This window comes from Esox lucius, chromosome 15, assembly GCF_011004845.1.
Source record: "Esox lucius isolate fEsoLuc1 chromosome 15, fEsoLuc1.pri, whole genome shotgun sequence".
Lineage (NCBI taxonomy): Eukaryota > Metazoa > Chordata > Actinopteri > Esociformes > Esocidae > Esox > Esox lucius.
This window is the reverse complement of record NC_047583.1, coordinates 35,009,861-35,037,799: the sequence shown is the minus strand read 5'-3', so window position 1 is coordinate 35,037,799 and position 27,939 is coordinate 35,009,861. Positions and strand designations below refer to the sequence as shown.

At 41.5% G+C, this 27,939-nt stretch overlaps 2 long non-coding RNA genes across 2 annotated transcripts; one reads left to right on the top strand and one right to left on the bottom strand.

Annotated features, from left to right (window-relative positions):
- Window positions 1–50: 50 nt before the first annotated feature.
- Window positions 51–18,425, top strand: LOC109615371. Its single transcript, XR_002196362.2, has 2 exons — window positions 51–471; window positions 18,092–18,425. It is a non-coding gene; the product is annotated as an uncharacterized LOC109615371 (long non-coding RNA).
- LOC117595621 lies at window positions 2,623–3,611 on the bottom strand. The gene is made up of 3 exons (XR_004576876.1): window positions 3,496–3,611; window positions 3,130–3,345; window positions 2,623–2,733 (listed from the first exon to the last, which is right to left on the bottom strand). It is a non-coding gene; the product is annotated as an uncharacterized LOC117595621 (long non-coding RNA).
- Window positions 18,426–27,939: the final 9,514 nt, after the last annotated feature.

Here is a 27,939-nt window from a genome sequence, read left to right as displayed (position 1 = left end):
CTGAAGGCACATTGTAAATGTGACAGTGGTAATTTTACATGTGTGTGAAAGACAAGGAGAGCAATTACACAAGAAGGTCTCTCTCTCTCGGTGCATGCTGGGAGTGTTTGTGGTGTGTGAGGGTTTCACAGGGAGTGCGGGAGTTTGTTTCGGATTGCACATTTCTACTGCAAATTTAAATGTATTAGAAGAGGTATACTTTTTGACTAAGGAAGCAAAGACTTTGTGGCGGCATCGAGATGGCGTCTCACCCCGCGGCCGCGGAGGTGTTGGCGTCACCTGTGTTGCTCCGTCATGGCTTCAGGTGTGTGCCTGCACAAGGCGTGACGGTGGAGGACGTTTTACTGGTGGTTGGAGAAATAATCGGATTTGAAAATATTTCTTCGGCGTCGAGGATGAATAAGGCGTTAGTGGTGTTTGTGAAGGAGGAAGGAAGGACTGGCAAATCGATTGATAGGCGATGGAATTGTGGTAGGTGAAAATGTTCTTATTGTTTCACCGCTGGTTACGCCAACGACCCGTATAACCGTGTCTAACATTCCCCCTTTCATTAATAATGATGAAATTGAAAGAGCTTTGGCGAGATATGGAAAGTTTGCAAGTGGGATTAGAACTATTCCATTGAGATGCAGAAATGAAGCTTTGAAGCACGTTATGTCGTTCAGGAGGCAAGTGTTTATGTTTTTGAACCAGCCAGAGCTGGATGTATCGTTTAGACATGGCCACAAGGGAAAAACGTATGTGGTTTAGGCTAATACTGGTAGCATGAAGCAGAGGTGGGGGACTCGAGTCACATGACTTTTCAGGACTTGTGACTTGCTTGATTAAAGTATGAAAATGACTTGACTTGACTTGAAGTGGAAGACTCGACAATGACTTGAACTTATAATAAACAAACAGCAATAAAATTATTTTATATGTTGTGACATCAGCACCACTAATCAGCGTATGTGCCTTTAACGCTGCACAATTCAAACTGCGCCAAACATGGCAGACAGTAATGTTAGTCGAGCTCCATAAATAGTATCGTTTGGATACAAGGACTTTGGACTGGACCGTGTGAATAAAAAAAAGATTTGCCAGATGCAAAATATGCAACAACGTCAAATTTAATTCGTCATTTTAAGAACCACAATGGAAGGTAAGAAAGTAATCTCTTTATATTCAGTTTCATTAAGATCTATAACGATTAAGTTACTAATGTAATTAATTCATCTTTTGTTTGTCATAATTTGGCCTTGGTTGCTATATTATGTTTTTTTTTACTTGTTAGAAATGTGACCATTATCATTACTGAATATGTCTGGTAAATAGATGTAAGGGCATTTGACTATAACAGTGGCATCCCAGATAGCAATGAGTCGGCGGACCGGAGGCGGTCCTCCAAAGACAGTAGAAGCGTCAGAATGTCTAAATCGCAAACACGTTTGCCAGCTTTCCGCCGGCGGCAGACGCTTTTTAAAAGCGGCAGTCGCACTCCTACCGCCTGTGTTCTGCGGCCGGCCCGTGGTCCAACCGCCTTTCCACCGCCGTTATACAAAAGGTTTTCGAGCGATCTGCCGCTTTTATATATGTATTTAATATTTATAGCATGCAGTTTATCGAAAATAATGATTGATCAAACCAGACAAATTTCCATTTGGTGTTTTAATTCCACATTTCAAAGTACAGTAACTGTCATTCAAACAAGATGTGTCAGATCACTGAAATAAATAATAGGCAGAAAAAAAGAAACATAAATACACACAGAACATGCAGGTTTCCAATAAAATGTTGGTTAAAAAAAAAAGAACAGCCATACAAGCAAATTATAACACAAACACAATCATTGTTAATAATATAGAGGTCAGCTCTGGGATGAAAATAATTACCAGTAAACATAACAAGTAATGAGGATATTTGGTACCAAAGAATGTGCAGGATACCAAATAAAACGAGGTAGAACATCACATTTTCAAGCCATTGAGTAAAGCTCTAGAGTAGAATATTCCATTATAATGGCATTGCTGACCTGGAGCACAATATTTACACCATGCTGCATTAAGATGTGTCTCTTGTATCTGTGATAAACAAAACTTGATATACATATATAAAAATACAGAGGTAAAAACAGTAGTAGAACAGACCATTATAACTGCAATGCTGACCTGTGGCACAAGGATTTACAAGCTATATTTAACAATAGAATAACAGTTAAGCACTGTGATGGAATGAAAAATGCTGATGTTAAAAACAGAGTAAGTAGAATATTTGGTACCAGGTACTGTGCAATATCAAGTATCAGAGGTACGAAATAGTATTTCCAAGCTATAATTAATTGAATAACAGTTAAGCATAGTGATGAAATGAAAGTAGAATGTTGGTACTAGTTAATGCGCAATATCAAGTAACAGGTATGAAATAGGATTTACAAACTATAATAGAATCGTTAAGATGGAATGAAATAAGCCAATACTAAAGTTAATACAAAAAAAACAGGGTGGGTTTGGTGAGTGTAGTCTGGCACTTCTGGCTTCTTGATGTTACTGACTGCAGGATAAAGAAAGTGTTCCAGTTCAGGGATGCTGGGGTGTCAGTAGTCAGCCTAGGTTTAAGGGGTTGGCTGTGGGTCCTTCTCAGCTGGGCGGCTTTTTCCTCCTTCACAGTCTGATGCTCCTTTCAGGTAACGTGTAACGTTAACCTGGACCGCCTCATCAGTGGCATCCTGGGTTGCCGGGTTCTTCCGGAGGGCCCCTGTAGAAAATACAGATCTGTCATTACATTTGAATGGCATAAGGCATAAGGGCATCTACTTAAAAAAATGACTTTGAACAATGGTCTTCAGGAACAGGTCTCTAAAACAGGTTTTATCCCCTATACCAGTCCAGGTTGTATTAACGGCAAGGTTATTAGAGAAAATACTCTGAGGCATTCTCCACACTGTTGTCTTCAGGTCCCTCCCACATTTGATAGCCAAAAACCGAAGCTGAAAATCCAAAAATGTGTTAAATTACATTTCTCGCAAGCTTCTCATACATAAATATAAAATGTGACAGGCTGTGGATTTAGACTGTAGAATATACAGTGTACAAACTTAATTTGACTTTTTAGATTACCCTACGGCCTTATAAACGAAAGCAACACACTTACAAATCGTTCCTGGAGCTCTTTATCCTCCCTCAAAATGCTGTCAAGAAACACCAAATCTTCCTGGGTGTCTAGGGGGAGTAACATCCCCTGGCAGGGATAGCTCTCCAACAGACACATTGACACTGAAATGTTGCAGCATAGTGTCCATTTTGTTTTCCATGCTACGCACATCGCCAAACTCTCCAAGACGTCGCAGCACTAGGGTCTGATCTGCACCTACAGGGGTTCCCAGAATAAAAGAATAAAGTAGTCAGTCCTGGTCCCTCAATTACTAAACAATGACATTTATACCTAGGTCTAATACACGTACATGTGGACCCAGTGGGAATTAAATCAACAACCACAGGTGTTGTTTGCAAGTTGTACCTGATTGCCCAGTGCGAGCAAACATCTTCAGCATTGTCCCAAATAGCTTCACCTGCTCTTGAAGCGAGCCGCTGTCACCCGAAGCTACAAAATGAAAGGCATATGGTCATTCTGAACCTACATTACACACAAAAAAGTAAAATTAAAGAAAGAGTGCATGTTCTCACCTGCTCTTGCATGGCTCCCCTCCCTCAGGGCATGGCTCCCCTCCCTCAGGGCATGGCTCCCCTCCCTCAGGGCATGGCTCCCCTCCCTCAGGGCTTGGTTCCCCTCCCTCAGGGCTTGGTTCTCCTCCCTCAGGGCTTGGTTCTCCTCCCTCAGGGCTTGGTTCTCCTCCCTCAGGGCTTGGTTCTCGTTCTGGAAAACTAAAGGCACTATTTTCAAAACTGTTAAAAAACTGGACATTAGGACATAGGCATAGAATATACCTTCATTGCTGAAAACTTCATGCTGTACATGCGATGCCAGGGGAGTCCAAGGGACAAAAACGGAGCGATGACTTTCTCCTATTGATAATCATTGACGTAAAAATATGTTTGAAGTTATTGCATACATGTAATGAATTGGACTTAAATGCAACAGTTTAGCGCAACGTATTACATACCTCCAGCCTTTTCACCCATTTGCTGCCAGGGTACATTTTCTGCTGGGGGTGTAAAGTTTAGTACTTGACGAACTGGGGGAAAAAACATAACAGCTTTAATTTCACTGCAGAGATTGCATATTCAGTAATGACACAATAATTGAACTGTGCAAAGCTAATGATATGTACAACACACCTCCACACCTTTTATCCAGAAAGTCAAGTGCCCTAAAGAAAAACAGATTATGGATAAAAGGATTCCTAATCTTAAATAGAAGCAATAGTTTCCAAGACAAAAAACATCACTTACTTGTACTCAAACTCTTGGCTCTGAAGTGGAGTCTGGATTACTGGGGAGAAACCTGGTTCTGAGAAAGAGGGAACAGAAATTTGAAAATCTAACAAAGTATACAGTTTAGTTACAGGATCACAAATTAAGCATCACAGCAATACATTTTACATACCAACTCTGAAGTCTACAGATGGCTCAACATTTTCCTGGTTTTCTGGAATCAATGCAACTTCTGTAGAATGTAGTGATTCAAGTGAATGTCCTGTTTGTCCCTCTCAACTCTTTTCATTATTATTTTCCTTTTGGCCCAGTAACTAAACATTGTGACTAACAGTGTATTTACCTTTAAAACCAAAACGATTGACCAACAGTAGGTCTCTTGGGTGAAGATAATCGGTTATGCTCTGGCCAAGGTATCTGCAACAAAACCGGATTGTTAACGTTAGGAATATACAGTAGCTATGCTGTGGGGGGGAAACATTATCAGCCAAATGTGGAACAGTGAAATTGTTAAAAATAAAATGTATTCATTGGGTGTTGTGATTCAAGTGAACACAGAATGTTCCTCAAACATAAAACGTACAGCAGTTCAGAGAATTAGAAATCACTATCGCCTTAAATCCAGTACAGTAGCAACACAGCACAAAACATGCTAGCCACAGTGTGTACTGTAACAAAGGCAAAACAGCATGTGCTAGCTAACACTTACTCTAGCTACTGGACTAGCAGCATACTTGTTCAGGCAAACAAAATAATTTAAACAACATATATACATCGTTATTTTTGTAAGAAAGACTAAGTTAAAATTTTAGTGTTTTCTAGATGTAAAGCTTTTGCTACCTATTATAGCTCGTTAAAATTCAACATGTACTAACAACATTGCGTTAACAAGGCTACTTTAGCTAGTTAGGCCAGAACAAAGATGACTACACATTTTAAATATATAAACTAAAAACAATGTCAACATAATATTGCGTAACACAAAAAGGAAACATGTACTTACTTAAACGATGGTAGTCGATGACTTTGCTAGCTAGCAGACTGTAACTCGCGATTGAGCGACGAACTGATGCGAATGTGTCCAAACCATCATGGCCGGTCGATTTTGAGAGTAGCCTATTTAAAAGCGTCTTGCCGCCGAAGGCCCGTGGTCCTTTAGACCCAGGCAACCGCCAGAGAAAATGAAGCAGTCAAAAAATCTCGCAAGAAATGGGAGTGACGTATTCGGCGGCAAACGTTTCATCCCCGCCAGCAGGACGCACCTATAGCCGACAGCTAAGGGCCGGCGGCAAAAAGAAGCCTTGCGGATATTTTTTGCTATCTGGGATAGCCTGAATTTTAATGTTGATGGGCATCTTAAAATGAGCGGGCATGTATATTATTACACGTAGGCTATAATATCTGTATTAAATGTGCGCATTTTCAAGTGTTTGTGGACTGCGTGTGGAAACTAAAAAGCATTGTGCTTACACCATAACAGTTAACTTTACTGCATGAAAGGCTAACATGGAGGCGCCGATGTGATTACTAGCACCTAAACATTTCGAAGAGTTTTTTTTTTTTTACTCATACAGACAAGAATAATTACAGCGTAATTACATATTAGGCAGTTTTTCAGTCACAATAATTAGTTTATAAGGTTGTTATTATTAGCCCTTATTACATGGATTGGCTGAATTCCAGTGCAGAATGCGTGTTATTTCTTGATAACAGACCGTTGCCATGGAAAACAGCGCGTTGCTATGGACGCAGCAGGATTCTAACCAGAGACGGAACAGACTATTTTCTTTAGAGGAAGCAATACAATCGTTTTGAAATCAATAAATTCCTTTTGAAATCAATATTTTGTGTCAAATTATTGATTTATTTGGTAGGTAGCCATGTAATAAGCGGGATAAGGTATAGCAAGGCGGTTATTATAGCGAATACAACCCCTTCAGGCTGATTCAAGATCCCCCCCAAAAAATTGTACCACGGAGGAGAAAAATATTTGATTTTGAAATCGAGCTTTGCACCGAGCGCACGTCAGAAACAGAGGACAGTGTGTGTGTGTTCATCTCTTTAGTACTGTGACTTGACTTGCTTAGGGTGAACCCTTGACTTGACTTGCTTGATTTATCTGAACTGTGACTTGAGACTTGACTCGAGACTTGATGGTTAAGACTTGAGACTTGCTTGGACTTGACCATGTGTGACTTGTCCCCATCTCTGGCATGAAGTGCTTTGAGTGTGGGGATATTAGACATAAGAGGATGGCGTGCCCACATAAGGCCCAGGATAGGCAGGAGGAGGAGGTAGCTGAACATAGTGCTGCTGCTGTTGAGGTTGTTCAGGAAAAAGATGACGATGTCCAGATTAATACTGATGAAACAAATGATAAGAGAGTACCAACTCAGAGTAAAGTGGAAAGGAATGTTGTTCATGCTGATTTGATTGTCAGTAATAACCAGGAAGATGATGTTGATGAAAACGAGATTTCTGGTGGACAAAATGATGTATCTAAAATGGGGGAAAATAGTGTGATGACTGATGATGTCAACAAAGGGAAAATAAATGTTGAAATGGATCAAACTGACGATCCTGAAGTAGCTAACAGTGCTGAATTGGGTACTGATTCTGAAATGGGAGATGATGATAATTTCTCTGAAATTTCAGATATTGGTTCACAAACGATGGAGGACACGTATACATTGCAAGAAATAAATAACTTTCTTGATGTAACTTTTGGAAAGACTGTGGAAGTCAAAGATTTCTTCCCAGACATAAAGAAATGTATAGTGTCGGTGACTTTGTTACAAAGAAATGTTATGAGGTTCTTAGTCAGCAGAAAAGATTTCGGTTAAGGAAAATCTTAACAAAGTTAAGAAAGAATAAGGCAAACGCTTCACAAAATGATTAGAACACACAGGGTGTGGGATAGGCCTATTCTTTGTCTTTTCATTCTATTTCTGTCCTCTTTTTATTTTTGCCTTTTTATGGAGATTTTGAGAGCGGGCTCCTTAAATATAAATGGGGGTAGGGATGGAAATAAGTTACCAATGGTGTCAGAATTATTTAGAATTAAGAAGGTGGATATTGTTTTTTTTACAAGAGACACATTCTAATGCAGAAAATTAGTCAGAATGGGATAGATGGTGGGAAGGAAAATGTGTGCTATGCCATGGGACAAATTTGAGGGCTGGTGTGGCCATATTATTCTCCACAAATATACATGTTAATATTTCAGTTGTAGAAGAAGTTGTAAAGGGAAGAGTATTATTAGTGCATATAGAATTTAAGGGAACTGTGTTTGTGCTTATAAATGTTTATGCACCAAATATTGGGCCTGAGCGGGTGGAGTGTTTTATGAAAAAATAAAAATGCTGTTAAAAAAATTGGAGCTCATGTGTGTGTTATCATTGGAGGTGACTGGAACTGTACTGTTAATTTTATTATGGACAGGAATGAAGAATAACCTCAATGAGTCATGTGTGGTATTATCAAAAATTATAAAAGAGTTTAATTTGATTGATATTTGGAGGACAAGGAATATGGGAATTAGACAATATACATGGATTAAAGCATCTGAGAATAGAGTTAGCGGGGCAAGACTAGATAGATTCTATATTGATAAGACATGGAATAATAAGGTGATGAATGCTGTTATTTTACCTGATTTGAACATGAAGGGTGATTACAAAGCCAAATTATTTTTGGCATTTTAATGTTAAATTATTGCAAGATGCTTTATTTTGTGATAGTTTTAAATTATTCTGGAATAAATGGGAAATGCAGAAAAATTATTTTGAAAACATGTGTCAGTGGTGGGATGTTGGCAAGGTAAATATAAGAATATTTTGTCAAAATTATTATTCATACAATACATCAAGGGTGAAGTTTGTTGTAAAAAGCTTGGAGAAAGACATTCAAAGTAATAGTACTGGAAAGTACTATTTTTGATATTGGAACTGGGCAGAGTGCGCTTTTGAATAAGAAAAAGAAAGAACTTGGTTCGTTATTACAGGAGCAAGTTAAAGGAGCGATTGTAAGGGCGAGAATCTGCTCTATTAAAGACATGGACGCTCCTACATCATTCTTTTTTAACCTTGAAAAGAAAAGTTCCCAACAGAAACAAATGTATCATCTTCAACGGCCTGATGGGACTGTAATGTCAGACCCCGCGGAAATGAAGATGCTGGCAGTTAACTTTTACAAAGAGCTGTATGACGCTGAGGACTGTGACGCTGAGAGTGCTTCTGATTTGCTGAGTGATTTACCTCAGGTGGAGGATGAGGGGAAAAAATCACTAGACAGTCAAATAACTTTTCAGGAGATTACAGAAGCAATGATGCAGTTATCATGGGGACGTTCTCCGGGAATTGATGGACTGCCAGTTGAATTTTCCCAAGCTTTTTGGAATATATTAGGACAAGATCTGTATGAAGTACTCATTCAAAGCATCAAAAGTGGAATACTTCCTATAAGCTGCCGAAGAGCTGTACTGTGTTTGCTTCCAAAGAAAGGGAATCTAGGTCTTCTAAAGAACTGGAGACCAGTTTCTCTATTGTGTTTGGATTATCAAATAATGTCAAAGTGTTTAGCAAATAAGTTGAAGTATTATTTAAATGTATTGGTTCAAAATGACCAGACATATTGCATTCCCAAAAGGTCAATCATGGATAACCTCTTTTTGTTGAGGGGTGTAATTGATTTTAATCAGTTTAATCATTTAGACCTAGGTATTCTGTGTTTGGACCAAGAGAAAGCATTCGATCGGGTTGACCATGTGTATCTTTTGAAGGTTTTGAAACAATTTGGATTTGGAGAGAATTTTATATCTTATATTAAGTTGTTATATTCAAATGTTTTTGTGATGGTTAAAGCTGGTGGAGGATTTAGTGCACCAATATCGGTATCAAGGGGTATTAGGCAGGGTTGCCCACTTTCTGGACAATTGTATAGTCTTGCTATTGAGCCATTGTTGTGTATGATAAGGAGAGATCTGGATGGAATTTTACTTCCAGGTATAAATAGTAGTAGTAGGGGGTAATCTGCTTATGCAGATGATATCACAGTCTTTATCAATGAAAATATATAATCAAATATTTGCAAAAATGTGAGGGGTGTACTCATTTATTTTTCTCCTTGAAGCCACTGAATAACTCAAAGAATCCTTGGTGAAAAGTGATATAAATTGGACCAGTAAAAATATAGACCACATATACCACAAACAAAGAGACCTGACCCGATTCCTCCACAGTGGGCGCCACAGGCCACACCAATATTCCTTTTAGTCACAGTGGTGCCATTTCCACCCCAATTGACCTAGAATGCTGATTCTTTATGTACATGCCTCATTTCTCATGATGAAAAAAAAGCCCCAAGAACCCATGAAGTCTACCATCTTGGATTTTTCTGTACAGCAGAAATTTGGCAAAAGCGTTAAAACTTTACTTAAAATCAACATTAAGTCTGATTGACCTGCCCTTTGGCTTACAGGTGTGTCATACATGCCCCCCTACAGCGTGATAAGGAATAAGCGATACATTGCAAGATGGCCAACAAAATGGCTGACAACTTTAAAAGAAATGCATCCATACACTTCATGTGTGCATTACATTATGGCAAAATGATATAAATTGGACTCCTGAAAATATAGACCATGTCTACCTACTTCAAAGAGACCCGACCCAATTCCTCTACAGGGAGCGCCACAGGCCACACTTAATGCATTTTTTCCAGTTATGCCATTTCCACCCTGACTAACATAGAATGCTGATTCTTTGTGTACATTCTTTGCCTCAGTCCCCAAGGGGTACAAATATGCCTGAAGGACCTATCATGTCTGCCATCTTGAATATTTTGTACAATTAATATTTCTTGAAACCTATAAAAATCTACTTAAATCAACAATAGTCCTGACTGACCTGGCAGTCTGCAACAATGTGTCTTATATATGTCTCCTGAGGATGTTCAAAGTTAAGAGATAAAATACAAGATGTTGGACAAAATGGCTGACCAATTTTAAACAATTGCATGAATACATGTAATGTGTACATTACATTAGGGCGCAATGAAACATAGACCATGTATACATTTCACACAGACACCGGACCTGATTCCTCCAAAGGGTGCACCACAGGCCACGCCCTAATTAACTATTTTAACAATGACACTTTTTTCACCCTGACTGACCTAGAATGCTGATTCTTTGTCTACATGTCTAATTCCTCAGGAGGTGCAACACTTCATCAAGAATATAGAATATACCTTGTGACAACTTCAAAGACACTGTGTCTGATTTATTGCTTTTTTGACCCTTGAGTCCTTAGGCGTGGTTGAATATACACTGAACAAAATTATAAACACAGCACTTTAGTTTTTGCCCCTATTTATCATAAGCTGAATTCAAAGATCTAAGACTTTCTCTATGTACACAAGGCCTATTTCTCTCAAATATGGTTCACAAATCTGTCTAAATCTGTGTTAGTGGGCACTTCTCCTTTGCCGAGATAATCCATCCACCTCAGGTGGTGGCATGTCAAGATGCTGACAGCATGATTATTGCACAAGTGTGCCTTTGGCTGGCCACATTAAAAGGCCACTCTAAAATGTGCAGTTCCATCACACAGCACAAGGGGGGGGGGGATGAGCAGCTGTTACCTTTGGACCATTCTCTGAGAGTTACCAATAAATAACAGCTAGACTTCTCCTGGTTTGCAGTTGAAATCGTTTTTTAATTTGTATAAGAATCAGGAGGGTGTCTGTGCTTCATGATACACCCGTGACAACCCAGACTTACGAAATAGGCAGCAGAACGGAGGAACGAAAAAAAAAGATATGTTCCAGAGATATATGATGCGCCAAAGAAGCGTTTCCTTAATGTTTATAGAACTCAAATACCACAGTTTAAGCAGCTGATGGATCAGCATGACATTGCGGATGTAAACTGGTTGGCATTGCGTTTGATTATCCGGCTTCCAAAGTGAAGTTATACATTTTTGCCATGGGAGCTGGCAAAAATGTATAACTTGGGGTATGTCACTAATACATAAATCTCAACAGGGGTGTGAGTATCCTGTGTCATGTGTAGTGATCTGTTTTGATCATTGGAAGTTCCTGAGATACAAAAGTTAGGATCTCAATATATGGGTGTATGATTTACAAAACTACTAATTCTTCGATTATAGTTGATTGTCTGGTTTATGGTGACGTAATTTTATAGATATTTACAGTGTCTTGCGAAAGTATTCGGCCCCCTTGAACTTTTCGACCTTTTGCCACATTTCAGGCTTCAAAACATAAAGATATAAAACTGTAAATTTTTGTGAAGAATCAACAACAAGTGGGACACAATCATGAAGTGGAACGAAATGTATTGGATATTTCAAACCTTTTTAACAAATAAAAAACGAAAAAATTGGGCATGCAAAATTATTCAGCCCCCTTAAGTTAATACTTTGTAGCGCCACCTTTTGCTGCGATTACAGCTGTAAATCGCTTGGGGTATGTCTCTATCAGTTTTGCACATCGAGAGACTGAAATCTTTGCCCAAAACAGCTCGAGCTCAGTGAGGTTGGATGGAGAGCGTTTGTGTAAAGCAGTTTTCAGTTCTTTCCACAGATTCTCGATTGGATTCAGGTCTGGACTTTGACTTGGCCAGTCTAACACCTGGATATGTTTATTTGTGAACCATTCCATTGTAGATTTTGCTTTATGTTTTGGATCATTGTCTTGTTGGAAGACAAATCTCTGTCCCAGTCTCAGGTCTTTTGCAGACTCCATCAGGTTTTCTTCCAGAATGGTCCTGTATTTGGCTCCATCCATCTTCAATTTTAACCATCTTCCCTGTCCCTGCTGAAGAAAAGCAGGCCCAAACCATGATGCTGCCACCACCATGTTTGACAGTGGGGATGGTGTGTTCAGGGTGATGAGCTGTGTTGCTTTTACGCCAAACATAACGTTTTGCATTGTTGCCAAAAAGTTAGATTTTTGTTTCATCTGACCAGAGCACCTTCTTCCACATGTTTGGTGTGTCTCCCAGGTGTCTTGTGGCAAACTTTAAACGACACTTTTTATGGATATCTTTAAGAAATGGCTTTCTTCTTGCCACTCTTCCATGAAGGCCAGATTTGTGCAGTATACGACTGATTGTTGTCCTATGGACAGAGTCTCCCACCTCAGCTGTAGATCTCTGCAGTTCATCCAGAGTGATCATGGGCCTCTTGGCTGCATCTCTGATCAGTCATCCAAATCTGGCTTTAAACTTCATAACAACAGTATCTCGGACCTGCCTGGTGTGTTCCCTGTTCTTCATGATGCTCTCTGCGCTTTAAACGGACCTCTGAGACTATCACAGAGCAGGTGCATTTATACGGAGACTTGATTACACAGGTGGATTCTATTTATCATCATTAGTCATTTAGGTCAACATTGGATCATTCAGAGATCCTCATTGAACTTCTGGAGAGAGTTTGCTGCACTGAAATTAAAGGGGCTGAATAATTTTGAACGCCCAATTTTTCAGTTTCTTATTTGTTAAAAAGGTTTGAAATATCCAATTAATTTCGTTCCACTTCATAATTGTGTCCCACTTGTTGTTGATATAAAAATTACAGTTTTATATCTTTATGTTTGAGGCCTGAAATGTGGCAAAAGGTCGAAAAGTTCAAGGGGGCCGAATACTTTCGCAAGGCACTGTATCTGGGCCATTATTTATCTTATGCTTTCCAATATTCACAATTTTTTTAGGCAAAGAAATAATTTAAAATGCTGGGGCCATTTGCATAACCGATTAGTTAATTTAAAAGAGTTTCTAAACTCTTAGGATTTTCGACATTTCGTTTGATCAGTTTCTATTGGAAGTCATCGACTTAACGGAATCAAGGCCTGAAGAAGAGGTCGAAGCTCTCCATCAAGATATGTTATAGGTCAGATTTAATTCATTTATTGATTTAATTTCAATATAATGAATTTTTAATTAATGTTGTATAATTAATGTTTTTATAGCTGACACTCCACCAACGGTATCAAGATCGTTGTATAGACCATGGAACCTGCCCTCACATCAAGTTGTTTCCAGGAGTATAGAGGAATTTAATGGCGAAGATGGATATGACAAACGCAAGTAGCAACTAGGGTGTTGTTCAGGTTTACCGGGTTGTTGCTTCTATAAGCCCACCTCGCGAATCATTGTTTGAGAGTTCTAATAGTGAAGACGAAGCAGATCCACATTTGTTTTTCAGAAAAGAGCTTGCACGACTTGTAAAAGCTAGGGAAGATCAGTATACTCGATACTATTAAGCTGTCAACAGCGTCAAGATAAAGCTTTCTGTATTATAAGGCATTGGTAGATCAAATTAGATCATTAAAACCTGTTTCTAACATACCATCACAACGTTTAGATACAGAACCATCAGACATTGATTATTCAACGCTGTTTGAACAAATGAATGAGTTAATCCCAGAGTCACCTGATTCAAGTCCAGAGGCATTACACATAAACCCTGACTATGATGCACTGATTAGTCAAATAAAATAGTTAAATCCTGAACCAGCTTCTCACATGACACCGTCAACTCTTTTAGAACCACAGGCTTCCCATTCAAGTGTTCAAATTACGGATTTAAATATTGAACCAGCTTCTTCCATGACACAGCCAACTCCTTTAGAATCACAGGTTTCCCATTCATGTGTTCAAATTACAAAGTTAAATCCTGAACCATCAAGTCCTTTAGAACCACAAGCCTCCCATGCAGGTGCAAATCAACAGGGTAGAAGTGTTGATAGAAATGTGACTATTGTTTATCGCAATAAATTCAGCAACATTGAAATCCGACACCATTTTAATTTTGCTCACATGAAAGAAATGTATGATTATTCAGCATTCTATGTCAATGTGTTAACCACTTTAACAGAACTGTTAGAAAGTGCTACAGCCTACGCAGAGCCTGGAGATAAATTAGAAATTAGGAGTGATTCTATACGAAAAAATTTATCATATATTATGGAGAATGGTGATGCAAACTTGAATCAATTTCTGGATATGCTTAAAAGGCTTGTACAGTCCAGTGTCCATCCATCCATCTTCTTCCAATTATCCGGGGCCGGGTCACGGGGGCAGCAGTCTAAGCAGAGATGCCCAGACTTCCCTCTCCCTAGAAACTTCCTCTAGCTCTTCCGGGGGTACACCGAGGCGTTCCCAGGCCAGCCGGGTGACATAGTCCCTCCAGCGTGTCCTAGGTCTTCCCCTGGGTCTCCTCCCGGTGGGACTGGCCCGGAACACCTTCCCGGGAAGGCGTCCAGGAGGCAACCGAAACAGATGCCCAAGCCACCTCAGCTGACCCCTCTCGATGTGGAGGAGCAGCAGCTCTACTCTGAGCTCCTCCCGGGTGACCGAGCTTCTCACCCTATCTCTAAGGGATCGCCCAACCGTCCCAGTGCATGCTGAAGGTCCTGGCTGGCCCCTGTCTGCGCCCAGAAATTCTGTCCATAAAAATTACGATTATAACCGGCGACAAAGGGTAGCCCTGCCGGAATCCAACATGCACTGGAAACAAGTCAGACTTACCGCCGGCAATGCGAACCAAGCTCCTGCTTCGGTCGTACAGGGACCTGACAGCCCTTAGCATACTCCTGAAGCACCCTCCACGGACGCCGCGAGGGACACAGTCGAATGCCTTCTCCAAAACTCCCATGAACCCCCCAGCACCCTGTAGAGGGTATAGAGCTGGTCCAGTGTTCCACGGCCCGGACGAAAACCACACTGTTCCTCCTGAATCCGAGGTTCTACTATTGGCCATATTCTCCTCTCCAGTACCCTGGCATAGACTTTCCCGGGGAGGCTGAGAAGTGTGATCCCCGTGTAGTTGGAACACACCCTCCGGTCCCCCTTCTTAAAAAGAGGGACCACCACCCCGGTCTGCCATCCCAGAGGCACTGTCCCTGACCGCCACGCGATGCTGCAGAGGTGTGTCAACCAAGACAGCCCCACAACATCCAGAGACTTGAGGTACTCAGGGCGGATCTCATCCACCCACGGTGCCTTGCCACAGAGGAGTTTCTTGACTACCTCAGTGACTTCAGCCCGGGTGATGGACGAGTCCACCTCTGAGCCCTCAGCCTCGGCTTCCTCAATGGAAGACGTGACGGCGGGATTGAGGAGATCCTCGAAGTACTCCTTCCACCGCCCGACGACATCCTCAGTTGAGGTCAACAGCTGCCCACCTCTACTGTAAACAGCGTTGGTAGGGCACTGTTTCCCTCTCCTGAGGCGCCGGATGGTTTGCCAGAATCTCTTCAAGGCCAGCCGATAGTCCTTCTCCATGGACTCACCGAACTCCTCCCAGGCCCGAGTTTTTGCCGCCGCAACCACCCGGGCTGCAGCCCGCTTGGCCTGCCAGTACCCGTCAGCTGCCTCAGGAGTCCCACAAGCCAACCAGGCCTGATAGGACTCCTTCTTCAGCTTGACGGCATCCCTTACTTCCGGTGTCCACCACCGGGTTTGGGGATTGCCGCCTCGACAGGCACCGGAGACCTTACGGCCACAGCTCCGAGCGGCCGCTTCGACAATGGCGGTGGAGAACATGGTCCACTCGGACTCAATATCTCCAGCCTCCCTCGGGATCCAGTCGAAGCTCTGCCGGAGGTGGGAGTTAAAGATCTCTCTGACAGGAGACTCGGCCAGACGTTCCCAGCAGACCCTTACAGTACGCTTGGGCCTGCCGAGTCTGTCCAACTTCCTCCCCCGCCATCGGATCCAACTCACCACCAGGTGGTGATCAGTTGACAGCTCCGCCCCTCTCTTCACCCGAGTGTCCAAGACATACGGCCGCAGGTCAGACGACAACAAAGTCGATCATCGACCTGCGGCCTAGGGTGTCCTGGTGCCACGTGCACTGATGGACACCCTTATGCATGAACATGGTGTTCGTTATGGACAAACTGTGACTAGCACAGAAGTCCAATAACTGAACACCACTCGGGTTCAGATCAGGGGGGCCGTTCCTCCCAATCACGCCCCTCCAGGTGTCACTGTCGTTGCCCACGTGGGCGTTGAAGTCCCCCAGTAGAACGATAGAGTCCCCAGTCGGAGCACTTTCCAGCACCCCTCCCAGAGACTCCAAGAAGGTCGGGTACTCTGCACTGCCGTTCGGCCCATAGGCACAAACAACAGTGAGAGACCTATCCCCAACCCGTAGGCGCAGGGAAACGACCCTCTCGTTCACCGGGGTAAACTCCAACACATGGCGGCAGAGCTGGGGAGCTATAAGCAAACCCACGCCAGCCCGCCGCCTCTCACCATGGGCAACTCCAGAGTGGTGAAGAGTCCATCCTCTCTCAAGGAGTGTGGTTCCAGAGCCCAAGCCGTGCGTAGAGGTGATCCCTACTACCTCTAATCGGAACCTCTCAACCTCACGCACGATCTCAGGCTCCTTCCCCGCCAGCGAGGTGACATTCCACATCCCTAGAGCTAGTTTCCGTGTCCAGAGATCGGGTTGTCTAGGCCCCTGCCTTCGACTGCCGCCCGATCCACTTCGCACCGGCCCCTTATGGTCCCTCCCGTGGGTGGTGAGCCCACGGGAAGGCGGCCCCACGTCGCCTGTTCGGGCTGAGCCCGGCCGGGCCCCATGGGGAAAGGCCCGGCCACCAGGCGCTCGCTTACGAGCCCCAACCCCGGGCCTGGCTCCAGGGTGGGGCCCCGGCTGCGCCATACCGGGCGACGTCACGGAACTCAAAGTCTTTATCATCATTAAGGGGGTTTTGAACCGCTCTTAGTCTGACCCGTCGCCTAAGACCTGTTTGCCTTGGGAGACCCTACCAGGGGCATATAGCCCCAGACAACATAGCTCCTAGGGTCTCTCGGGTACTCAAACCCCTCCACCGCGTTAAGGTGGCAGTTCATGGAGGGGATACTCTACTCTAACGATATCAAGTTTAACAAATTTTTTGTCATACAGACACGATCCAAGATTTCCTCCCTTTGTTGCACACGTTCAACATTAAAAAACTTTTGGGTTGTATAGAGTGAAGAATAATAATCCTTTCAATAATTTGCATCATTAGATCGGTAACATTTCTGTTTCTTTTTTTTTATTTGTTCTCTCAAATAACCTACATAAACAGTTACCCATCATAGCATTTAAGGGTTTCAGGAAACAGCCTGATTGGGAGACAAATCTTCAGGTATGTTCTGCCAGAAAATAAGAACTTTGTTTACCAGGCCCTAGTGGTCTTTGTTCTTGCTCAGCAGCGATTCAGAGGTCTTGTTCAGGCTCTTACTGATGGATGTTGACTCTTTTAGCTCGTTTAGATAAACCTGTGAAATTCCATGGACTCTAGGTAATTCAACTTTCAGTCCCAAGGATTTCAGGCCTCTTGCCGACGCTGGTATTAAACGGTCAGTCCACAGTCGCTTGACGAGATCATGAAAATGGTTGATATAATAATACTTGGGACAATCATAGAGGCACTGATGCTGCCACTGACTTCCATGATCTGTAAAAATAACTTGGACACAAAGGAAAGTTTGTATTTAGGCACTGATAATTCATATTGTTATTTTATATCTGAATTGATAATTGTTTTACATTTGTTGTGAATTATTTGTCTGACATTTAAGTAATGGTCTCACCATCTCTAATAGTTAAGTACTATTTTAGTATGGCAGTAGCCCAGATGCAAGGGTCCAGGAGAACAGGTAAACTGATGTAGTGTTTTTAACTTCTCTTTTCTCCTATAAGGATGGTGTCATGGACCACTAACTCGATGCATGGAGACGATTTGGGAACAATGATGAAACCACCTGCAACCATTTCCTTCGGCACTTTCTGGGTTCCAGAACCTGATTCATGAACGTTTCTTTGGGGGAGGTGGCGGAAGGCCTGACATTGTTATGTCTGGAACACATCAACGGTGAGACAGAACAGCAACAGATCTGATGCACAGAGTGGCTCACTACAAAAGAAGATGGGTCTGAGTTTCTGTTAAAGTATTTACAACAGCTTCCTATGTAATTCCTCAAAGGTATCACAGTAAATCATTATTATTGAAACAAAATAAAAACCATATCCTTGACCAGAGGCATTGTTAGGATCACAATACATTCAGGGCTTAGCACCCACCCAACCCCCGGGGGACACTTCTTTGCCACACATTTTTCATGGATTTGTTGTGATGTCGTGTGTTGTTCTAACCACCCTCTTACTGGTTTTTAATATGAGGCCTACATTCGTTTGTGACATCTCTCTGGAACCTGAAATATTCCCAAACAACAGGAGATGATTAATTTTCAGCACCAAGTCATCCCTAGTCTCTATCTCATTGTCCTCTGGGTTCATTTTCTTAATTGATCTTCTTCCTCTCCTTTACAGCAAGCCCTACTCCGCATTATTCTTTCGCAGTGCGCTCTACGCCGCATCTTCATGTTTCTTAATTTGATGTTCAGTGTACCAGCGCAGTTAGTACCTTTCCCCGACCCACGCATGTTGTTACTTTATTGGGTTGTGGATATTTCGTTAATTATTGAGCCATCACGGAATTGGGATGTTTTAAAAAAAACTCACGTTAACTCACTTTTAATAAATTGGAATGAGTGAGACATGAACAGAACAATGTGTTGTATAGTTTGATAGACTGATTTGAGACATACAGCTGGACATTTGAATTGTAAATCTTTATTGTCTTAAAATAGCAAAAGGTAGGTGAAGACGTGTTGTAAAAGCACTTGAAGATAGATTGGGTACTGTAGACTGACATGATCTTTTCATTCGCTTGCCAGACTCCAACCTTTATACTAAGAAAATGGAATCACAATTTGAACATGTGCGCAGAAAGCTGCAATTCTGGCTTTTTATTTTTATGCTCAATCAGAATGATCATTTTTACTGGTGCAATATCAGATTTGTATACAATTTATTAGGAGTTGATTTTAGAATCCGTTTGCCTACTCAAAAATAATAATTCAAATTATTTGTATAAAGGTTGGAGTCTGGCAAGCGAACGACACAATTCGCTTGCCATGATTAGGGTTGGATTAGAGTTGATGCAACAAATAAGCGAATGACGCATTTGTCTATTAAATACAGTATTAGAGTAAACTCTGACAGCCTATACGACAACTCTTATAAGATGTTTTTCTACCATGCCATACTTCAAAACTATGATCGTAACAAATAATTCTGCTTTGTATTTTACAAATAGTCTTTATTTCTGTGTAGGCTATTGGTGTATTTCTTTATTATTACATATCAGTGATGAAGTTACAACTAGAAGCATTTCGCTTTTAAAATCATTATAACCTGTTATGTTAGGAGAATATTCTGAACATTGTGTGTACTGTCGTTTAGAAAACTATTTTCGAGAACAAATACCATGTTCAGCGTTCTAGCTCCCCCATGTGTTTGGAATAGTGCAATCAAAGTTTGACGCAATCTATCGTATGTTGACTCAATCTACCTGATCTTACCGTGGTAAGAAAACTGTGGAATTAAATGACTGACATCTGTCGGGTGGGCGAACTGTTACAAAAACAATAGTGTTTCGCCAGTGAACTGCTGAAACACTAATAATAACGAACCAGAATAAATACAATAGGGTTTCATCAGTGAACTGCTGAAACCCTAATGAATTGTTACAAATACAATAGTGTTTCACAGTGAATTACTGAAACACTAATAATAATAATTAACCGGAACAAACACAATATGATTTCACCAGTGAACTGCAGTTTCGATAGGCTGTAATGGACAAACAGTTTTGCAGATCAAAAATCCATCTGATAACTTTGTGAGGATTGGTTTGAAGACCCTCTGTTCCAATTATGGGGAGGATTGTAAAGAAATAGTGTCCAGTGAAATTTTTTACAACTTTTTTTTCCTACATTTTACTACAAAACATCTAGTCATGCGTAAATTAAAACAGCCTCTGTCAAAGTTTAGAGCAATCAGTAAAAGTTATGAGCACGACTTTGAACCGATGGTGGCACTAGAAGCATGGGCACCAAAATTCCTGTGCATAAGTTTTGGACTGCCCTCTATCAGCCTGCCAAGTAAAAAAAACTTAGCCAGGCAGAAGTAGGTCAACTTGCAAAAAACGTATATGAAGAAATAAATTAATAATAATATATTCATAATTTATAATATAATAAATAATCATAATAATAAAAAACTATCAATTTCAATATTGTTCCCAAGCTCGCTGCTTGAACCCTAGAATAATAATAAAAAACGAACAATTACAATTGGGTTCTTCAGCTCGTTGCTTGGACCCCTAATAATCAGAGATTCATCCATCCAGCCACCAGTCCTGCACATTAATAAAGGATTCTGCTTGGCAAGTGCTGTCCAAAAGAGAGTGGTCTACAAATACAGCAACCAGAAGGTGGTGGGTATCTACTGCAAGGAGGGCTGTTGGATGGCAGGGTATGGAGTTATTCCACATCCTTTTCCTCATCCTGCTTCAAATATACTTGGGCCCAATTGAAGTAGCGAATGCTGCTGTGGATCTGTTGAATGCTAACTCCTTGTCTCTCCAGCTGGTATCTCAGGTTCCTGTCTGGGTTCATTAGAGCTGGCCTGTACCACCTACTTAGATATAAGTACACTTGGGTGAGCACATGCTTCAGTATTGTATCAGGGAGTTAATTGCATTATTCATAATAGGAGTCTCAATTAATCAATGTGTCCAATTTATGTTGTCATGTATTGCATCAACATCCATGTCACCACTCTCCTCAGGCCTCAGCCTTGAAAGAAATGCTGAAGGTAATAAGCAAGTGGTTGCACAAGACCTACCAGAAACACTTCACAGAGCCGGAGTTTGCATGTACTCATAGCCAACAGTTCTGGCAAAGAGCACAAACAAAATATTTTTTGTAAAATCTAATAAAGTATCCACTGTGAAAGCGTTTTATTATGTCTTGTCAAATTATAGTTTCATAATGGTCATCTGTAACATTATTTTGAGTGTCCCAAAAGTGTTTCTGTAGATGATCTACTATCAGTAACATTTTAACTAATTGTGTAGTAACCCTAATCCTTACCCTTATTTGAACTTTTATCCTAACCCCAACCTTAACACTTACCCTAAAAAGCATCAACAGATAGTAATTATGTTTTTAGAACAGTGTAACCTGGTCATGAAAAGCAAAAATGCTAAATCATACTGGTTGAGAATCCAAATTAAGGACCATTCACCAGAAACATTCCCTTAGTAACATTAAAACCGTGTGGAGTTAACAGAATTAGAAATTAAATTGAATGACGAAAAACACCATAACTCATAAATAGCAAGCAATGCACATTTCGCTGTGGTATTTCTTAAACATTCCCTTTAAAACTGTAACAATTCCAGCCAAATAGGACCGTTTCCTGTGTCTGTTCTTGTGTTTGTCTTGTTCCTTGTCCTGTCCCGCCCTCTTCTGGCCTTCTGTTGTAGTTCATGTCCTTATTTGGTTTTTCCTGTTTAGTCAGTTTCATCATACTCACCTGTGTTTTCACTCACCTGTGTACTGTTTCCTCTTTTGCTGGTGTATTTAGTTCTGTCCTTGCTGGTTATTGTTTGTTATTAGACATTTTGTGGGTGTGCTGTTTCTCTATATTTGAATTAAACTTGCCTGTTTTGGGAATCTGTTTTGCCTGCGCTTACTTCCTAGACACATTCAAAACATGACATTTAGAATGTTAATCCACACCAAAGATATTGTGGAAGATATTGTACTATATTCAATAATCAGACTAATATTTAGGATTTGAAACTGCTAAGGAACAACCAGCAGACTGAAAGGAATTTTTGCATATTGTCTGTACTGGATGTCTCTCCCCTTAATTTCCACTGTGTACATTTGTGTATATAAACATACAGAATGGTTGGTATGTAAACACCTGTTTTTACCTTTTGATGTCCAGCACATAAGTCAACTATTGTATGTAGCTGAACATTTCTTTATGTTGCAAATGTATACTACAAAATTAACACCTCATTTTGTATGGAAAATGTAATCCAGCATAATACTAAAAGCATTTGTATTTGACTTAAAACATTCCTAATTACATTATAGGATCAGCAAATATACAAATATATGTAAGCCTGTGAATAAACTTCAACATATTCCTTTTAGACATCTACTCTATTTCTATAAAGTGTAATTAGACAAAATCCTAAGTGCCTCAGACAAATAAACATAATACAAAACATAATACAAATTATATCTCTGGCCTGTGTTTTTAATATCTGTCTGTTTTTATACCTTGACATGTTTTGTCATTTGTGTGTGTGTGTGTGCGCGTATGTGTGGGCAGGCGGGCCGGCGACAGCTCCCCTTGAGTTAAAAGAACCAGACCCAGATGGTCATTTCACACATGAGGGAACAGGATGGATGCAAAAATCAACAGTTATGGAGCAAAGGATGGTTAGGACCCAGACATTGGTCTGCCATTATAAATATCCACACCACAGAGAGAGGAAGAACACAAGAACATTTTATTCTCGTGCTTTTCTAAATATAAAGGCAGTTGGGATACAACCTCATTTCCAAAAATGTTGTGATGCTGCATAAAATGCAAATAAAAAAAGAATGCAATGTGCAAATCATTTATCCCTACAGTATATTTAAATGGAAACAGTACAAAAGACAACCTATCAAATGTTGAAACAGGAATGTAATTGTTTTTGGAAACATTTTGAATTTGATGCCAGCAAGTTGGGACAGGGGCATTGACACCTCTTCTTTTAACAATACTCTGTAAGCATTTGGGAGATGAAGAGACCAATTGCAGTAGTTTTGATAGTGAATTGTATTCCAATTTTTGCTTGATATGGGATTTCAGAAGCTCAACATTTTGGGGTCTCCTTTGTCGTATTTTTCGTTTCATAATGCTTCAAATGTTTTCAGTGAGTGACAGGTCTGGACTGCAGTCAGGCCAGTTTAGCACCTGGACTCTTTTACTATGGAGCCATGCTATTGTAAAATGTGCAGAATGTGGTTTGGCATTGCTTTCCCTGAAAAATAAGCAATGCCAAACCACTTAAATAAGCAATGCCTTCCGTGAAAAAGACATCGTCTGGATGGTAGCACGGGTCCAAAACCTGTATATATTGTTCAGCCTTAATCGTGCCTTCACTGATGTCACTGAAGTCACCCATGCCATGTGCTCTAATGCACTTCCATACCACTACTGATGCTGGCTTTTGAACTGTGCGCTGATAACAAGCCGGTGGGTCCCTCTCCTCTTTAGTCCAGAGGATGCGGCATCCATGATTCCCAAAAATAAGAAAAGAGTTTGATTCCTCAGACCACAGGATAGTTTTCCACTTCGCCTCAGTCTTAAATCTTAAATGAGCTGAGACCCAGACAAGGCAGCGTTTCTGGATCTTGTTTATACACGGTTTCTTCTTTGCAAGGTAGAGTTATAACACCTACTGTGTTCACAGACAATGGTTTTCAGAACTGTTCCTGAGCCCATGTAGTGATGTCCACTGCAGAATTGTTTGGTTTTAATGCAGTGCCGTCTGAGCGCCCAAAGATCACAGCCTTCCAATATTGGTTTTCGGCCTTGTCCCTTGCTTACAGAGATTTCTCCTGATTCTCTGAATCTTATAATGATATTATATAGCATCAATCATGAGATCCCCAAACTCTTTGCAATCTTACGTTGAGAAAAGTTATTCTTATATTGTTGCACTATTTGCCTGCCCAGGCTTTCACAGATTGGTGAACCCCTCCCTATCTTTACTTCTGAAAGCCTCATCCTCTCTGGGATGCTCTTTTTATGTGCAATCATGTTACTGACCTGTTGCCAACTAAACTAATTAGTTGTAAGATGTTCCACAATTTTTCTTTTTTAGCATTACACAAGTTTCCCAGTATTTTGTTGCCCCTGTCCCAGCTTGGGCATACACCGATCAGCCATAACATTATGATCACCTGCCTAATATTGGGTAGGTCCCCCTTTTTCCACCAAAACAGCCCTGAAGGTGTGCTATGGTATCTTGTACCAAGACGTTAGCAGCAGATTCTTTAAGTCCTCTAAGTTGCGAGGTGGGGCCTCCATGGATTTGACCTGTTTGTCCAGCACATCCCACAGATGCTCGATTGGATTGAGATCTGGGGAATTTGGAGGCCAAGTCAACACCCTCGTTGTTGTGTTTCTCAAACCATTCCTGAACCATTTTTGCTTTGTGGCAGGGCACATTATCCTGCTGAAAGAGGCCAATGCCATCAGGTAAAACCGTTGCCGTGAAATGGGGCACATGGTCTGCAACAATGCTCAGGTAGGTGGTAAGTGTCAAAGTAACATCCATATGAATGGCAGGACCCAAGGTTTCCCAGCAGAGAATACATTGGTGCCATGTATTCTCCAGGTAAGTGACACACACATGATGTAAAAGGAAACGTGATTCATCAGAAACCTTATTCATCAAACGGATTCTTCATTGCTCTGTGGTCCAGTTCTGATGCTCATATGCCTATTATGGGTGTTTTCAGCAGTAGACTGGGGTCAGCAGGGGCACCCAGACTGATCTGCGGCTACGCAGCTCCATACGCAACAAATATGTGTTCTGACACCTTTCAATACCAGCATGTATCAGTACCAGCATGAACATTCTCAGCAATTAGAGCTACAGTAGCTCGTCTATTGGACTGGACCACACGGGCCAGCCTTCACTATCCACGTGCATCTATGAGCCTTGGCCTTATGTTGAAGGTTCACTGCTTTTCCTTCCTTGGACCTCTTTTGATAGGTACTGACCACTGCAGACTGGGAACACCCCACAAGGGCTGCAGTTTTGGAGATGCTCTGACCCAGTCGTCTAGCCATCAATTTGGCCCTTGTCCAAGTTTCTCAGATCCTTACGCTTACCCATTTGTCCTGCTTCTAACACATCAACTTTGAGGACAGAATGTTCACTTGCTGCCTAATATATCCCACCCACTGACAGATGCCATGATAATGAGATTATCAGTTATTCACTTCACCTGTGAGTGGTCATAATGTTAAGGCTGATATGTGTATATTTTTCAAGAAACAAAATGTTTCAGTTTCAACATTTAATATGTTGTATTTGTCCCAACTTTTACGGGGTTGTAATAAAATGCAAAGGTTTCCATTCAAATATTTTTTGTTTTGTTATTTGTGTGCATCCAAATTTCTCATTATAGGCAAATGTACGGTGGCCCACGGGTGCACAACACAACATTAGCAATGAAAACACAAAAACATTAACAAAAATGAAACACAAAAACATTAGCGATGCAAACAAATGTTGAAACCACAACAAAAATGAAACATTTATAAAAACGCTGCATTTCAGAAAACAATCAACTAGTCACAACACCACAACATTAAGTGACAACACAACAGCATTACCTCACAACCAGGCTTGGAATTTTGTCATTTTAGGGGCAAGGTCATTTGGTCTTCGGTTTCACAAAAAAAATGTGGGCACAAAAGCCACATGCCAGGGCACAAAGGCCATTGAGTTAAATAAGAGGATTTGGAGCTTATAAAATAAACTACTTGACTTGTTGATTGTTACTATTATAACTGTCAGAAAGGGGCAGGCCCTTGACGAAGTCCAGGGAGATTTGCGACCATGGGCGAAGAGGGACAGGAAGCGGTTGCAGGAGACCGGCTAGGGCTTGGCGAAACCTCTTGTTTTGGGCACACACCGTGCAGGCGTATACGAAATAGGGGACGTCCACCCCCATGGTGGGCCACCAATACTGTTGACGGAGGAAGGCCAAGGTCTGTCGGGCGCCAGGGTGGCAGGTGAGTGTCGAAGAGTGGCCCCATTCCAGGACTCTGGACCGCGGAGCGCCTCCTTGTGTCGACCCCTTGGCAGGCAACTGCGTTCTGTAGGTGTTCCAACTCCGCTGGGTCCGACATGGCCAGATCGTTCTGACACAACGGTGAGCAAGCGGGGACCCAAATGTGGACACAGAGGCAGAGGAGGGCGGTCCAAAGTATTTATTGAATAACCAGGTAGTGGGCAGGCTCATAGTGGTGGACAGGCAGGGGTCGTTATCGGAAGGTCAGATGGTCGAAGGTACATGGGTAGCAGGCAGGCATGCGGTGGGGGACAGGCAGAAGTCGTTGTCGGGCGGTCAGATGGTCGAAGGTACAGGGGAGGGCAGGCAGGCTTGTAATCCAAAAAACAGGCAAGGGTTGCAACTGGGGAATAAAAGGACAGGTAAAGTGGATAATGCAACACATAGAACGCTGGAAACGACTGTACAAGACAAGACGATCTGGCTACTGCCAAACAGAGAACAGGGTCTAAATACACAGGGTTAATAGGGAACTGGGAACACCTGGTGAGGGGCGGGGACAAGACAACAGGTGAAACACATCAGGGCGTGACAATAACTGATTTTTTTTCCACATAAAAAGTTAAATTGTCATGTTTTAATCCTTGAAATTACATCTGCTCCACCTCAACAAACAGGCTACAGTATTGACAGTTAAGTAATAATAAGGATAGCTAGCCAGAGGCATAACATTACCTCAGTTACCCAAAAGTAAACCGTGAAGTATCCTTTAACATCACAATCACCTGCGCAAATGAGTACAACCTAAATAAAAAAATATACTGACTTTTTTGTGCGCCAAGCAAGTCATTCTTGTTTTCTAAAGCCGCGGTTCCACCACAGGAACCAGGTTCTAGAACCAGGAACTACATTTTACTCCCAAAACAGTCCCTGCTTGGGAGGTAGGACTTTCCCAGAGTGCCAGAACTGGGGTGGTGCTTGCGGTGCTGAACATTTCTGATTGGTCGAGTAGTGGTAGAGTTTACTTGCGTGGGTTTACAACCGCCATTTTTAAATGTCTGCAGCCGTCCTCAGTGTAGTAAAGGAGTTAATTGTGTTTACAAACAGAATAACGTTTTTATGGAGAAGAAATCGAACGATAGATGGACTGACGACTATGTCCAGGCTTTATTGTGTTTATGGACCAAATACAGTGGGAATTGGAAACGGCAATCCGTAATAATGTGTTTGTGAAAATACCCTGCAAGTTAAATGAGCTGAACATTTTTCACACTGGGAAACAGTGACGGGAGAAGCTTAAAAAATGAAAACAAGATTACAAGAAGCGGAACAAGATTACAAGAACATTACAGAAGTGGCTCTGACCGGCGGAGCAAGTGGTTTGACTGCCTAGATGCGTTGGTGGGTCAGAGGCCGGCCTTGTCTAGCGCTGGTGCAACGATTGACTCAGCTGCAGCGTTGTTAGAAGCAAAACTGGAAACAGGATAACCACTTGGTTTAAGGTAAATCACAATGTTTCACATGATGCTTGTTAAATGCATTACGTTATGCTTTGGAAAAGTCATGATATTTGATTTCTGTACAGGTCATGTTATTGATAGTCAAGGTATTGTTCCTCTAGCCATCGTGTTAGCCTAGCTTATGTCCCCCTATTATTGGCTAACCCCAGTTTTTATAGTGATGTATGGAGGTAAATATAATGTATGGAAATGTAAGTTGCAAATCGTGAAATTCGACTTTTGCAACAGACCAGACATCATCATGTAGGCTATTATCAGTTATCTGTCTTTTTTTCCTTATTCACCAGAAGGAATGAAAGGT